Source organism: Ornithorhynchus anatinus, chromosome X2 (assembly GCF_004115215.2).
Source record: "Ornithorhynchus anatinus isolate Pmale09 chromosome X2, mOrnAna1.pri.v4, whole genome shotgun sequence".
NCBI lineage: Eukaryota > Metazoa > Chordata > Mammalia > Monotremata > Ornithorhynchidae > Ornithorhynchus > Ornithorhynchus anatinus.
The window spans coordinates 14,714,872-14,731,229 of NC_041750.1; the positions used below are offsets into that span (position 1 = coordinate 14,714,872).

At 44.0% G+C, this 16,358-nt stretch overlaps 1 protein-coding gene and 1 non-coding gene across 2 annotated transcripts in view; both read left to right on the plus strand.

Annotated features, from left to right (window-relative positions):
- The window catches only part of WWOX (WW domain containing oxidoreductase), a 1,106,560-nt gene that overhangs the window by 695,231 nt on the left and 394,971 nt on the right, over positions 1-16,358 (plus strand). The window lies entirely within an intron of this gene.
- On the plus strand, positions 13,722-13,859 carry LOC114807480. Its single transcript, XR_003755541.1, has one exon. It is a non-coding gene; the product is annotated as a small nucleolar RNA SNORA7 (small nucleolar RNA).

Below are 16,358 nucleotides of genomic sequence, written 5' to 3' on the forward strand. Positions count from 1 at the left end.
ATCCCCCAGATTTACTGGGAAAGGAGGAGATGTTGGCTTCCTTCTTGGGCCCCAATGCCACTTTCACCCCCCCCTTCCCCCTCCCTTTCTTTCTCTTCCTTCGTAGCCCATATTATCCACCTCTACAACCCACTCCAGGTTCTAATAACAGTCATCTACTGCCCCCCAGGACCCACCTCCAACTTTTGCTACTCTCTTACTAAAACTCAGCCCGTATACTTTGCTCCTCTAATGCCAACCTACTCACTGAACCTCAATCTCGTCTATCTTGCCACCGACCTCTTGCCCACGCCCTGCCTCTGATCAGGAATTTCCCCCCCCTTCATGTCCGGCAGACACTCTCCCCACCTTCAAAGCCTTATTGCGGGCGCATCTCCTCCAAGAGGCCTTCCCTGACTAAACCCTCCTTTCCTTTTCTTTCCGTCTCTTCTGCATCACCCTGACTTTCCCCCTTTACTCACCGCCCCCACCCCCCTGGCCTTCCCAGCCCCATAGCACTTATGTACATATCCATAATTTCTTTATATTGACATCTGTCTCCCCCTATAGACTGTAAGCTCGTTGTGGGCAGGGAACACGTCTGTTATATTGTTCTATTGTACTCTTCCAAGCGCTTAGTACAGTGCTCTGCACACAGTAAGTGCTCAATAAATAATGATTCATTCATTCATTGAAATGATCTGAACGGGACCAACCAGCCCAACCCTACCCCTGTCTCCATGTCTTTCTGTGGACAAATCAAACCAGGTTTGTACCAGGGTCTAGCTCTTCCTCCACCAGGTCATTTTTCTAGAGCCACTAGCACGTAGCAAAATAAACTAATTTGAGTTTCATTTCCTCCTTCCTTCCCCACCAGCTCTGCCAGCGTTGTTTAGCGATCTCCTTGACTCATCTCTCTCTCAACCCACATATTCAATCGTCACCAAATCCTGTCAGTTCAACCTTCACGACATCGTTCAAATCCAGTCTTTCCTCTCCATCTAAACTGCTGCTATGCTGATCCAAGCACTTATCCTATCCCGCTTGAGCTACTGAATCAGCCTCCTCACTGACCTCCCTGCCTCCTGTCTCTCCCTACTCCAGTCCATAGTTCATTCGGCTGCGTGGCTCCTTTTTCTAAAAAAAAAAAACCCTAGTCAGTCCATGTCTCCCCACTCCTCGAGAACCTCCTGTGGTTTCCCATCCACCTCCTCTGCATCAAACAGAAACTCCTTACCATCAGCTTTAAAGCATCCAGTCAGCTTGCCCCTTCCTTCCTTACCTTACTGATCTCCTACTCCTGCCTGTCCCGAAAATCACTTCTCTAGTACCAGCTTACTCACCGTGCCCTGATTTCATCTATCTCACCACCGACGCTTTTCCCACGTCATCCCCCTGGCCTGGAACTCCTTCCCCCTTCGTAGACACTAGACCACCACTCTCCCCACCTTAAAAGCCTTATTAAGGTCACACCTTTTCCAAGAGGACTTCCATGATTAAGCCCTCTTTTTCCAGCTTCCTCTCCCTCCTGTACTGTCTGTGCACTTGGATCTGTAACCTTTGGGCATTTGATCTGCACCCCAGCCCTACCTCAGCCCTACAGCATTTATGTATACACTGTAAATTGTTTATATTATTGTCTCTCTCCCTCTCTAAACTGAAAGCTAATTTTGGTCAGGGAATGTATCTACCCACTCTGTTGTATTGAACGCCCTCCCTCCTCAAATCCTACAGACGATTACTCTCTCCCCTTCAAAGCTTTACTGAAGAAACATCTCCTCCAGGAGGCCTTCCCTGATTAAGCCCCCCCTTTCCTCTTCTCTCACTCCCTTCTGCGTCACCTTGACTTGTTCCCTTTGTTCTTCCCCCCTTCCAGCCCCACAGCACTTGTGTACATATCTGTAATTATTTATTTATATTAATGTCTGTCTCCTCCTCTCTAGACTTTAAGCTCATTGTGGGCAGGGAATGTGTCTGTTTATTCTTGAATTGTACTCTCCCAAGTGCTTAGTACAGTGCTCTGCACACAGTAAGTGCTCAATAAATACGATTGAATAAATGAATGAATCAATGAAAAGTGCTCAGTACAGTGCTCTGCACACAGTGAGCTCTCAATAAATACCACTGATGATGATGATGATGCTGGGGAACCATGAGACTTAAAAGCCAAGTCAACCGGATAATTCCAAGGAGCCCAGAGTTCTTCATAGCACTCCTGCAAAAATTAGGAACATTGCTTGGGCCTGAAATCATTTCATCAGTTCAGTAGACCGTTTTATCAAGCTCTTTGTGTGTGCAGAGCACTGTACTAACTGCTTGGAAGAGTACAGTATAACAGAGTTGATAGATGTGTTCTCTGCCCATGACAAGCTTATAGAGTCCAAACTGTTACTTATTTTCACTTTCCTCTGACTGTTCTTCCCTTTTTTTCAGTGCCCATCCACTCTTACTGTACCCTTAGCACAGAACAGAAACAGCTGCTCATAATACTCATAGGCCACAGAGGAATAGGAGCAAATAGGCAGTGTGTTCCATTCCACGTAGACTATAGCTGCCTGGCTTCTGTAGATTTAGCCCTTGATTCCTTTTTTTTTTTCTGCTTTGATTTCTTTTTGGGCACAGGCACATGATCCCTTGCTAATTTGCATGGCTCTAACATGGTTTATGGCTTTGTGGCCAGGGAATGTGTCTGTTTATTGTTATATCGGTCTCTCCCAAGCACTTATTACAGTGCTCTGCACACAGTAAGCGCTCAATAAATATGATTGATTGACTGACGTTAAGAGAATTTACCACCACCACGTGTTTAGTTATGGCCACACTGACCTAAGCATCCTTTATCCAGGATGATCAATATTACAGAGTAGAAGTTTTCTATGATGTATTTAATTATTTCCTCTCTTCTGCCCCAAGAACCATTTTGAGTGTTTAGCGCTTCATCCCTTTAGAGTTAATTTTTTCATTTTTCTCCCCCCTATCGGTTTATGTCGAAGACTCATTAGTGCCGCAGGTCAGAAAAGCTTTCCAACCTCCAGAAACTGTGATCGGTTTGTCTCTATTCATCGCTTTGATTTGCTTGACTCCCTTTCCCCAGCAGTTAAATCGGGACCGTGAATTTTCTTGGAGCTTTTTTGTTTTGTTTTGTTCTACTTGTTTAGAACCTTTCAACTCCAAGAAGAGCCAATATGCCTCTTGTCAGCAGGGATAAATTTGTGTTGACCACATCTGTGGTTGGCCTGTTACTTCTCTTTCTACACTTAGCAGCTTGATTGTTTCTCTGTGGTTTGTGGTGGACTAACAGTTTTTGACCTCGGAACTTTTATTGGTCTAGACAGGAGTAGTTTGTTTTGAATGGCTGACATCCTTAGGGTCTTTTGTATCACCTGAGTCACTCTGCTTTTCTCTTTCCTCGATACCTTTTTGTTTCTGCACCTCTGCCAGCCCCATGAACGTATTGATCTTCTCTGCATGTATTTTTTTGAAATTTCTTTTATGGAAACGATAGTGCCAGAAAGCTGCACTTTTCTCCCTCCCTTGATTATTAAACCTCAGAATTTCTGCCCCATTCACCGGGGTCAGTTGTGATATTGTTTTATCACAACTCCATTTCAGTACAACTAAATAACAGCTGTTTTCCATCTTATTTGGGGGGTTTTTAATTCATATTTTTAGGTAAACTTTTTAAATGTTGATCGATTCAGTCATTCATAATGGAAGACTAAATTCTTCCTGTAGACTTTAAGCTCTTGTGGGCAGTGAACGTGTCTACTAACTCTGTACTGTACTCTCCCAAGATTTTAGTATGGGGCTCAGCACATAGTAAACTCTTAATGAATACGCATTGATTGATTGATTGATTGATTTATGTATGTTCCTCGCAATGATTTTTGTACCCGTTGACATGATCCAAAACAACCATAGTAAGACATTCTACAATTACATGTATAGTCACCTCCTTAACCATTGTGTGATGCCTACAATTTTCAGCAAGTAAGATTTCCATCAGCACATATCAGTGTTAATTTGTATTGCTGGTCATCCTATTCGCAGGCATCTCTTTGCTCTCAGCAAGAGAAGCTCCGTCTTAATCGTAAGTTAGATGAAGTTGAATTGGTATAGCTTAGACTTGAAAAATATGAGGTTGCTGCGAAACTCCTTTCGTTTCCTAGGTTGAATTTGCAGTTCGGGTGTTTGAGTATTTTTTCGTGGATCTTCTTTGGCATCAACTTAATGGGGGGAAACTGTGATTGTTTTTCATGACCAATTTGTCCAAGTTACACTTGGACTTGCTGTGAAAATAGTAGTGTAGTTGTATTTATTGAGCACCACTCAGTGCAGTCCACTGTGCTAGGTGCTTACGGGCAGAGTGAATAAGTGACATGTTCCTTGCCCCCAATGAGCTTTCACTCTAACGGGGAGATGGATATAAACATATTTACAACTAGAGTAATCCAAAGTAAATAATTGAATAGGCCACTGAGGAAACATCTGTAGAAGAGTGCTGAGAATGGGTAGAAGTAAATTCAGAACTATGTCAGCTAAGGATTTTATACTGCTTGCCGGGGTAATTTTCTGTTTTGCAACCTGGGTGTAATAAAATTTTAATTATCAGTTATTCCTCTTCAACTTTTGTCATGTGGTAGAGTTATCTTGAGCTCCAGTTTTAAGTGATGCATATGGTTTTCTACCGTTCACACTCTGACGTTACGTGTGAATGGGATGGACACTAGGATTACATGGGGCTATATCATACTGAATGGATTTTAGAATGGCCTGATGATAAGCCACGAGCCCAAGTGGAAAGGGTAGGGGCCTGGGAGTCAGAGGACCTGGGTTCTAATTCCAGCCCTGCCAATTGGAAAAGTCACTTAGCTTGTTTGTGCCTCGTTTTTCTTAACTGTAAAAATAGAGGTTAAATGCCTGCAACAGAAACCGTGAGCCCCAAGTAGGATGGGGACTCTCCCTAACCTAGTTACCTCATACCTACCCCAGGGCTTTATTGAACGGGGCTGGACACAAAAAAAGTGCTTAAATAATGAAAAATAATAATGATGATGATGCATCCCCTTTCACAGGATTATGAACTATTGTGGAATTAGAGGCGGCAGTGATGGGGCTCCTGATGAAGTCCCTGGTTTCCCAGGGTGTCTGATTCCAGGAAGTCAAAGTGGTTTTTATTTCCTGGTGTTATTGCTGCCCTTATAACCTTCCCTTGGCTATTCCTGACCCATATACAAGCCCCGGTAAACCAGGGTTTCCTGCCCCTCCTGCTACCGTGCTGCAGCTGGTACTGTCCCCTGGTAAGTATTTGCCCTGTGGCCCGCAGAATTGGTCATGCAAATGCATTTCATATATCGGTCTTCGATCTGTGGAAAAATATGTTTTAGGTTTTTTAAATTATCTTCTCCTCACGTAAACAGTTTTTCCTTCGGACTTTCATCAGTTGCATGGTCATTCTCTCAAGTCCAGCAACTCACTCTCTCATATTGCACCTCTAAAATATGGTTAATACTAACCTTAGGAGGAAGTGCATTATGTGATGTCCGTGCTCAAAAAATGCACTGAGAGAGCTCTTCGGGGGCTTGCTCAGAAAGGTGACGAGGGAAGAGGCATCATCAGCGTCCTCTTTGAACAGACAGCTATATGTAATAGATACATATAAACATCTACGCACATTATTCTGGCTATGTGAGTCGTCAGGCTCAAACCTAGGGCCAGAATCAATCAATCAGTGGTATTTATTGAGCGCTTACTATGTGCAGACCACTGTACAGAATTAGCAGACATGTTCTTTGCCTAAATGAACTTACAATCTAGAGGGGGAGACAGACATTAATATAAATAAATAAATTTCCGATATGTACCTAGGCGCTGTGGGGCTGAAGGAGGGGCAAATAAAGGGTGCAAATCCAAGTTCAAAGGTGACACCAAAGGGAGGGGAGAAGAGGAAATGACTTGGAAAAGAAGAATCCTCACCCATCTAAAATTGTTGCTGCCCTAATAACAAGAATACTTTCTTGTCAACAAGGGTAATGGAGCTAGCTAAGTGATTTCTCTTCAGAAATAGACATGAGGGCTGAACCCCCAAAGAACTATCCATGACAAATCCTTACTTTTCAAATTCAATATTCCTAGACTCCGACCCCACCTTCATCAGACGTTCTCTAGGGCACCTCGGCTCAATAGATAGTATTTATTGAGCGCTTCCTGTATGCAGAGCACTGTACTCAGTGCTTGAGAGAAAACATAGTTTGTAGATATGATCCCTGCCCCCTGGGATCTTGCAACGTAGAGGAGAAAACAGACATAAAAACAAATTAAAAATAGGGGAAGAAGCAAAGTATAAGGTTATATAACTAAATGCTGTGGAGGTGGGATGAGATTCAAAATGATTAGGGGGTATAAAATGATAAGGGGGAGCAGGATTGGGAGATGAGAGGCTAGTCAAAGAAAGCTTCTTGGAGAAAATGCAGCTGGGGGGACTGGTGGTCTGTCAGATGTGAAGGGGGAGGAATTTCCAGAGAGGAGGGAGGGCACGAGCAAGGAGTTGACAGTAAGATGAGATTGAGGCACGGTAAGTAGGTATTTTCCTTCTCAGGTAAAAAGATGATAAATCTAAATGGTTTCTGTGTAATTGATTTGATAAATTGGGAAACTGTTTAGCTTTTATTTTCCTTTAATAAGATTATTGGAAGGATCTGAATTTTGAAATTGTGCACGATGCATAAATATTGTTCTGGAAAGGAATGCTCTCCCCAGACGGTACCTTTGAATGAGAAAATAAGTGTAAAGGAGGTTAAGGGCAGGAGGGAAATAGGGAATGAGGCAAAGAAGAGGAACAGTATGACTGTCCGAACATTGGTGTACACTTGACTGATCCCAGTGGTGAGAAGATCCAGTCTCTGGCATTTTAATATGTTATCAAATGCTCACCCCTCCTCCAAACTTTTCACCAACTAGCATTCACAGAAATAAAGTCCATGAGTCTTAGAAAAAGACAACCGAGCACCAACTGATCCAGTGGACGACTCTGATTCATCGCATCATATTGTATGCCATTATTTAGGAGATACACTTTACACCATATTTCCTAAATGTTCCTTTCAGATTATATCGAAAGTCTTCCCCAAAGAATAGATTGTGATCATGTGGGTGTATGCCTGCATGTCTTACGTTTTAAAATTCCATGGCTTTAAAAAGTATTTTTCACAGTTAATAGGAGCCAAAAGTCTAATTTCAAAGTTGAATTGATAGTTTATGAAAAACTATTGCATAGATATCATTTGCAGAAAAGTTTTCTTAAAATTGTTTATGAAATAGTTTTGTCTTTGTGTAGCCCATTTTCCTCCTGTGTCCATCGCCAACCCCCAGCCCCTCTTGTTTATCTTCTATGGTATTTTCCCCAATGCTTAGTGCAGTGGTTTTACACACAGTAGGCCCTCGGTGAATACCCCCAAATGAATAAAGTAACTTCCTGAGCGCAAATCTCATTTCAAAATTTATATGAAAAGCGTTAAATGGTACCAATAAACAGAAACGTATTTTTTCCCTTTCCTCTATCTTTCTCCATCTGCCCACCTTGCCAAGGCTCATACTTTCTTGATACTAATTCAGTCAATCAATCAATCAGCCAGTGGTATTTATTGAGTGCTTCCTGCGTGCAGAGTACTGTATTAAGCACTAGGGAGAGTACAATACAACCGAGTTGGTAGACATGTTCCCTGCCCACCAGGAGTCAATCTACTGTGATTTTCTTTTTGATAAACAGTATCCAGTGAATAGAGAAAAAAACAATGAGCCACCTGCACCCTATTAAAACGTCTCTTTCCACTCACAGAGTGTAACTATGAAGATATGAGAGCTACTCTCAGGTCCAAGAATAATCAAACCAATTTCCTGTAAACACTAAATCTTACAAACCCTGCTAATCTGGAGGATAAAAATTCCCATTGTGTCTTGTAACTGAGACATGTAACTTGAAAGGGCAATTCCCCGCCATCTGTCAGAAAGAACCTGTTTTGTCCTTCTTGGTGGTGAAGTTAAGGGTGTCTAAAATCTTGGCAGGGAGCCAGTAGAATTGTAGCTGGACTCTTTTACCATCAAAAAACTAGGTGAACATTCACGATCCAGCCAATCCAATTAATCAATCAATCAGTGGTATTTATTGAGTGCCTACTATGTGCAGAATACCGTACTAAGTGCTTGGGAGTGTAGGGGACGGTAGAGTCAGTAGACACATTCCCCGTCCACAAGGAATATGCAGTCTAGAGGGGGAGACGGGCATGAAAATAAATTATGGATATTTACAGTGTTGTGTTGCTGAGGGTGGGGTGAATATCAAGAGCTTAAAGTGAACAGATCCAAGCGTATAGACGATGCAGATGGAGACCGAGGGGGAGATGTGAGGGATTAGTCGGTGAAGACCTCTTTTAGGAGGCTTTTGAAGGTGAGGAGAGTGGTGATCTGTAGAATATGAACGGGAAAGGAGTTCCAGGTCAAAGGCTGGATGGGGGCAAGGGGTCGGCCGCAAGATAGACAAGATCGAGGTATAGTGAGGAGGTTGGCATTAGAGGCAGGAATCAGCGAGATAACATAGGAGGGAGAGAGCTGATTGAGCACCTTAATGCCCCAAGCATTCATTCATTCAGTCGGATTTATTGAGCGCTTACTGTGTACAGAACACTGTACTAAGCACTTGGGAAGTACAATTCAGCAACAAATAGAGACAATCCCCGCCTACAGTGGACTCATAGTCCAGAAGAGGGGAGACAGACATCAGAACAAATAAACAGGCATCAGTACCATCATTATAAATAAATAGAATTATAGATACATACACATCATTAATAAAAATAAGTAGTCCATGCAGGGAAGATGATACTACATTGGATGTGTCTTATATCGTAGTTTTTGGTTAAGCATAGATTGCTATTATTCTAATTGTTCTGTTACCCCTCCTATTTGCCTTTGACATAACCACATTGACATTGAAGTGAGAGGAAGTTACAGGCAGGGGGAAGGCTGTGAGCAAGAGATAAGCGGCAGGACAGATGGAAACGAGGACAGTTTTGAGAAGAGTTAAGTGTGATCTGGTGGACAGTGGGAGAAGAGAGTACATAAGTAGGAAGGAGATTGCTGATTGAGTGCCCTGAAGGGAATGGTCAGAAGATTCTGCTTGATGCAGAGAGGAATGGGCACCCATTGGAGGTGTTTGAGGAGTATTCATTCATTCATTCATTCACTCAATAGTATTTATCGAGCGCTTACTATGTGCAGAGCACTGTACTAAGCGCTTGGAATGTACAATTCAGCAACAGGTAGAGACAGTCCCTGCCCATTGACAGGCTTACAGTCTAATCGGGGGAGACAGACAGACAAAAACAATAACAATAAATAGAATCAGGGGGATGTACATCTCATTAAAACAATAGCAATAAATAGAATCAAGGGGATGTACATCTCATTAACAAAATAAATAGGGTAATAAAAATATATACAAATGAGCGGACGAGCACAGTGCTGAGGGGAGGGGAAAGAAGAGGGGGAGGAGCAGAGGGAAAGGAGGGGAAGGGGGCTTAGCTGAGGGGAGGTGAAGGGGGTGCAGAGAGGCAGCAGAGGGAGCAGAGAGAAAAGGGGAAGCTCAGTCTGGGAAGGCCTCTTGGAGGAGGTGAGCTCTCAGTAGGGCTTTGAATAGGGGAAGAGAATTAGTTTGGCAGAGGTAAGGAGGGAGGGCATTCCAGGACAGCGGGAGGACATGGGCCAGGGGTCGACGGCGGGATAGGCGAGAACGTGGGACAGTGAGGAGTTGGGTGGCAGAGGAGCTGAGCATACGGGGTGGGCAATAGAAAGAGAGAAGGGAGGAGAGGTAGGAGGGGGCAAGGTGACGGAGAGCCTTGAAGCCTAGAGTGAGAAGTTTTTGCTTCGTGTGGAGGTTGATAGGCAACCACTGGAGGTTTTTAAGAAGGGGAGTGACATGCCCAGAGCGTTTCTGCAGGAAGATGAGCCGGGCAGCGGAATGAAGAATAGACTGGAGCGGGAAGAGACAGGAGGAAGGGAGATCAGAGAGAAGGCTGACACAATAATCCAGCCAGGATATTATGAGAGCCCGTACCAGTAAGATAGTCATTTGGGTGGAGAGGAAAGGGCGGATCTTGGTGATATTATAAAGGTGAGACCGGCAGCCCTTGGTGACGAATTGGATGTGTGGGGTGAATGAGAGAGCCGAGTCAAAGATGACACCGAGGTTGTGGGCTTGAGAGACAGGAAGGATGGTTGTACCATCCACAATGATAGGGAAGTCAGGAAGAGGACAGGGCTTGGGAGGGAAGATAAGGAGCTCAGTTTGGGACATGTTGAGTTTTAGATAGCGGGCAGACATCCACGTAGAGAGTAGAGAGTCATATGCAGATAAACATCTTTGAAAAATGATCTGGTTCCAGTATGAAATATGAACTGAAGAGGGGAGAGGATAGAGACAGGGAGATGAACAAGGAGAAGCAGTGTTGCCTAGCGGATAGAGCACTGGCCTGGCAGTCAGAGGGACCTCGGTTCTACTCCCGGTTCTACACTTGTCTGCTTTGAGACCTTGGGCAAGTCATTTCACTTCTCTGTGCCTCAGTTACCTCATATGTAAAATAATAATGTTGGTATTTGTTAAGCGCTTACTATGTGCAGAGCACTGTTCTAAGCGCTGCGGTAGACACAGGGTCATCAGGTTGTCCCATGTGAGGCTCACAGTCTTAATCCCCATTTTACAGATGAGGGAACTGAGGCACAGAGAAGTTAAGTGACTTGCCCACAGTCACACAGCTGACAAGTGGCCGAGCTGGAATTCGAACCCATGACCTCTGACTCCCAAGCCCATGCTCTTTCCACTGAGCCACGCTGCTTCCCAAATGAACATTAAGACTGTGAGCCCCATGTGGGACAAGGACTATGATTTGCTTGGATCTACCCCAGCGCTTAGTACAGTGGCTGGCAGATAGTAAGCACTTAATAATAAATCTGGTATTTGTTAAGTGCTTACTATGTGCCAAGCACTGTTCTAAGTGCTGGGTTAGCTACAAGGTAACCAGGTTGTCCCATGTGGGGCTCACAGTCTCAATCCCCATGAGGTAACTGAGGCCCAGAGAAGTGAAGTGACTTGCCCAAGGTGACACAGCAGACAAGTGGCAGAGCTGGGATTAGAACCCATGGCCTCTGACTCCCAAGCCCGTGCTCTTTTTTATTATTTATTATTTTATTATTATTATTGTTATGACTATTATTAGTCAGGCAGTAGTAATGATATTTATTACATGCTTCCTGAGTGCCGAGCACTCTACTAAAACACTGGGGAAAAAATACATAGGTTAAAAGCAAGCTGGCCTTTGAAGGGCTCACATTTGGAAAATAATGGAGGTGAGAAGCAGCATCTTCTTGCGGAAAGAGCACAGGAATCAGAGGACCTAGACGGTCACTAGACTGGAAGCTCACGGTGGGCAGGGAACGTTTTGCTGTTTCACTTTACTCTCCCAAGAGCTTAGTAGAGTGCTCTGTGCAGAGAAAGTGTTCAGTAAATACCATCAATGATGATGATGTTGACCCGCGTTCTAATTCCATCTCTGCCCTTACCTCCTGCGTGACCTTGGCAAGTTACTTAACTTCTCTGGACCTCGGTTTCCTCTGTTTATCAGTGGTATTTATTGAGCCCTCACCATCTGCAGAGCACTGTACTGAGCACTTGGGAGAGTACAGTAAAATTGGTAGGCGTGTTCTCTGCCCACAGCAAGCTCAACCTTCTGTATACTGAGGATTCAATATCTGTTTTCTCCGCTACTTAGTCTGTGAGCCCCAGGTGGAACAGTGTCTTACCTGATTACCGTGTATCTACCCAGTGCTTAGTACAGTGCTTGGCATGCTGTAAGCACTTTGCAAATTCAGTAATTATTATTATTGTTATTAAGTGAGAGGGACTGGGTAACAGATGCCTGAGGAAAAAAGAAGCACAAAACAGTAGAAAAGACGATATATACAGCAAGAGGGATTCTGAGTAGAGGAGGAGAGTTTCAGGCCCTTTGCAACTCTGAGTCCAACAGGCCCAACCATGGCCACTGTCAAAGCAGCAGGCAAAAGTTGCCCAGGGTACTCAAAGTTGTGAATGCTCCATGCTGCTGCTGTTCCTCGTCTTCCCAGCTGGAGCGAAAAGGGTCGATGGGAACCCCAGTTGTGTGGAGATGGATCTCTCTCCCATGTGGCTGGCCACCGTGGTCCACTGTAAGGTGATTATTGCTGCTCCATCACCCACTTGGGTCAGAGCCAAGTGCCCGGACCTTCACCTTGGCCATTTGGATGAAGAGAAAAAGGGAGCTCCTGGAAATGTCATCTAGGAATAGCCGACGGGATTTGGCTACTGACCGAATGCGGGGGTTGAAAGAGAAGAGGCATTGAGGACAATGCTAAGGCTTTAGAGATAAGGAGGATGGTGGTGTTGTCAACTTTGATAGGAAACCAAGGTGGAGGAGAAGGTTTGAGAGAAGATGAGGAGTTCAGTTTGGAATTCAGTAAATTTGAGGTGTCTACGTAGAGATGCTCCGGAGTAAGCTCGTCCTCTAGACTGTAAACTTGCTGTGGGCGGGGAATTCACCGTTTACTGTTGTATTGTACTTTCCCAATTAAGGAAGAGATACGAGTTTGCACACATGGAGAGAGATTGTGGGTAGCTAATCCTCTGCATAGAGTTGGTACTTGAAGCCACAAAAAGCTGACACTCTAATGGGGGAGACCGACATGGCGATATTTTCCAAATAGAGTAATCAGAATAAATAATTGACCGTATAATGCAATAAATGTGTGTGAATATATACTCAAACATATAATCATGGGCTGAGGAGTGGTGTAAATAAATATTCAAGTGTTGGAGGTGGCTATTGGGTTGAAACAATTCAGGGTGGTGGATGAGCAGTTCCCGATTACTGCATCTTAAGAAGGACATAATATAGCTGGAGAAAGTAGAGAGAGTGTTGGGAGAATCTTCTGCATGTTAATGGCGATATCAGTACAGAAATTATGGTACCTGGACATTCAGAACTATTCGTAATGGAAAAGTCCTCTCAACTCTTAGATCCATTTGTCTGAGACCTCGCCTGTTAAGCAGCAAATGGAAGGTTTACTTTTCTGCCAACTGTAGTTATTAAGGAGTTTTACAGACTTCCATTACAAAGTGAAACCCTAACCAGTTTAATCTCTGATAAATTTTAGAAGACCTATTCTTATTTTGTTTATTTCACCAGAAACAAATATTCCCCTTCCCTCTCCCTGGCAACCCCACCATGACTATAAGCCTTCTCAAGAAATCAGGATACCTGGATCAGGACTATCTCAGTTGAATGAATCTATTTGTAAAAGATCTTATTTTCTCCACTTTAATTTTTTGGTTTGCTTTTTATTATTAGGGGAGAAACACACTTAAGGGAAAAAGTGTATCTTAAGAATGCTAATGGCCTCTCGAATGAGTCCATGAAAGCCACGAATGAGAAATAAGTTCGATGTAGTTAAGATTTCTGAACGCCCCCCTCCCCCCCTCCGGCCACACACACATCCACATTTAAGAGATCCTTCATTTTAGCAGATGTTGCTATTGCTGACCCTATCTCTGTATATGGAAATGGTTGTAAAGACCAATGTGTGACTATTCTACACTGAAAACTAGACCTTTTCTGCAATCATGGTTTGTCCATATAAAGCCCGGCACTGTTTCTGAGCCCCTCTCAGGGTCACACCTGGAGAGTTTCCAGTACTCTACCAGTCTCTGCTATGGGAGGGAGAGTCAAGCAGAGGCCTGTTCGTTCCAGTCCTAGCTTGGGCACTGGCTAGCGAGTGGAAGGCAATCTGCTCCAAGTCAAAACTCACCCATGCTGGGCAGCGGCGGCACGGGAGACTCGAGTTTACGGCGCAGAAGGCCGCAATGGTAAACCACTTCCGGATTTTTACCAAGAAAACTCCATGGATCCGCTACCAGAACGATTGCAGATGGAGAGGGGGGCGTTCTGGGAGAGATGTGTCCATGGTGTCGCTATGGGTCGGAAATGACTTGACGGCATAAGACAAGGCAAGACTGTTTTTGAGCCTTCCTCTTGGTATAGTCACATTCGTGAAGCCTTTGCTCAAGGAAAACAACCCATCTCATGATTGCTGCCCGCCAGCCTGGTCTATCTGCCCTAGTGGTCACCCGACAGTCCATTGTTATGTAACGGGTCTCTGAGCGAAGAACTACTTCTGGGAATTCCCAAAAGGTGGACAGACCCAGCAGGGATCCTGAAAAACAGCTGGCCAACATGAATGGTGACGTCCACAGTGACTACCAAGAAAACTGCCTTCCAGATCATGGTGTTATGGCATAGCAATGACTTGACATGGTGGTCATTTCAGCTGTAAATGGGTCCCGCATATTACAAATAACCTTTGCATGCATTTCACATCGTGCTGCATCCCTGTCCCATTATACTCTGGGCCCCAAAGGGAACCTGACTGGAAGAGGCAAGAGAGTACAAATCATATTGGGTAAACCCTTAGCATTAAAATAAATTCCTCTGTGCAGGTTCTTGGTCCTGAAGTCTCAGGAATGAGGCTCATCTATCTTTCTTGACTTGAGACTCCATCATTTGTTTGGGAAAAGCTTCACTATGTCTTTTTCTTTTCTTCTGCTCTCCTGGTTTGCACTTGCCCCTTTCAGTTCACCATGCAACAGTTGCTCAGGTATCCTCCTGTTGTCCATTCTCCTCATGTGTCCCGCCCAGTGAAGCTCTATTGCCGGGAGCCTTGTCTTAGGGCTAGTGAGCTGACTGTGTTCCATGATCTCATTGTTGGTAGTCTTGTCCTGTCATTTGATGTTGAATATAGCGTGTGGGTGACGCTAGTGAAACTTCTCAAGAGGCTGGAAGTGTCTTATGTAATATGTCTAGGTCTTCCAGCCATAGAGAAGATGGGACACCACAAAAGCCTTAGAGATTTATCCACCTAATAGGATGCTTAAGGCCCCATTGCTGTTGTCTTGTGGTTTTCCGAAAGCCACGTTAGCCTTTTCGAATGTTTTCTATCTTCTATCCCTCATCATTGGACTGCGAACTTTTCCAACAGGGGTGCTGCCATGTCTCTGCAGAGCCTCTTGCAGATGTCTTTGTTCTACAAGAGCCTAATATTTACCTCTCTTGTTGGTTGGGGCTGGGAGGAGGATCCTCTTTTTTGATACAGTGGCTGAATTGTCACTGTAAGCCTTGAATGTATGTCATCCATCCAGCATTCCGCTTCATGTATGACTGCTGTGATCCTGCGATTCAGGTCCCTCTGCCTCACGAGTCAGCAAGATGCTACCATTTAGATCTTGGGTGCATCGGAGATGCGGTCCTTCCATTTGATAGGTGGGGGATAGCGTTTGACACATTCACTGAATAAAAGTAGCACATTGCTGTTTAGTTTGCCAGTCCCAGGGGGTTCAATGGCTGACTCTCTGCATGTTTGGGCACTGTTTTCAACGCAAGCATTGAAATCCCCCATCAGTAGGAGAACTGATTAATGCTCCTAAGAGAAAAGCGCTTCAGAGACACAAGTTCTGCTTACTAGGCTTTTGAATGGTGCTGCTGCGTGTTAAAGTCATACATTTAAAGTAGCAGTTTAGAGAACATAAATACAACCCATTCTGCCTTTTTTTTAAAACGGTATATTTGTTAAATACTTACTACGTACCAGGCACTGTACTAAGTACTGAGGTAGATTCAAGATAATCAGGATAGACATAGTCCATGTCCCACATGAGGCTCACAGTCTTAAACCCCATTTTACAGATGAGGTACCTGATACACAGAGAAGTTAACCCGAGGTCATAGGACAGACAAGAAGCAGCAGAACTGGGATTAGAACCCAGGTCTTTTGACTCCCAGACCTGTGCTCTCTCCAGTAGGCCATGCTGCTTCTCTTGAACTTTCAGAGAAATTGCAGAAACTTTCCAAGGCATTATGGTGCAGGTTTCATTGCGACAGAGTTAACACATCACTCCAGCAGTTAGGTAGCCTTAATGAGGCTAAATGCTAATATTTAAAACAGGGAGATAACACATACCACCCACATGCTTATATAATGATTGAGTGCCCTTAGACCGTTTCAAAGCCTAATGTACCTGAGTTTTCTTTTAATTTCTGCCAGTAAAGATGTGCTCAACTATATACTGACCTACTGTATTTTAGAAGTTTTCTATGTTTCCTTTTTGGGATCAGAATGGAAAGCAGCTTTTAAATGTTCAGAATCTCAGGAACCTTAAGTCTTTTGAAGTTGCTTAAACACGGGACCTCAGTACAGCCCCCTCACTCCCTAATAATCATGAGCGAAATGATTCTTTGCATGCT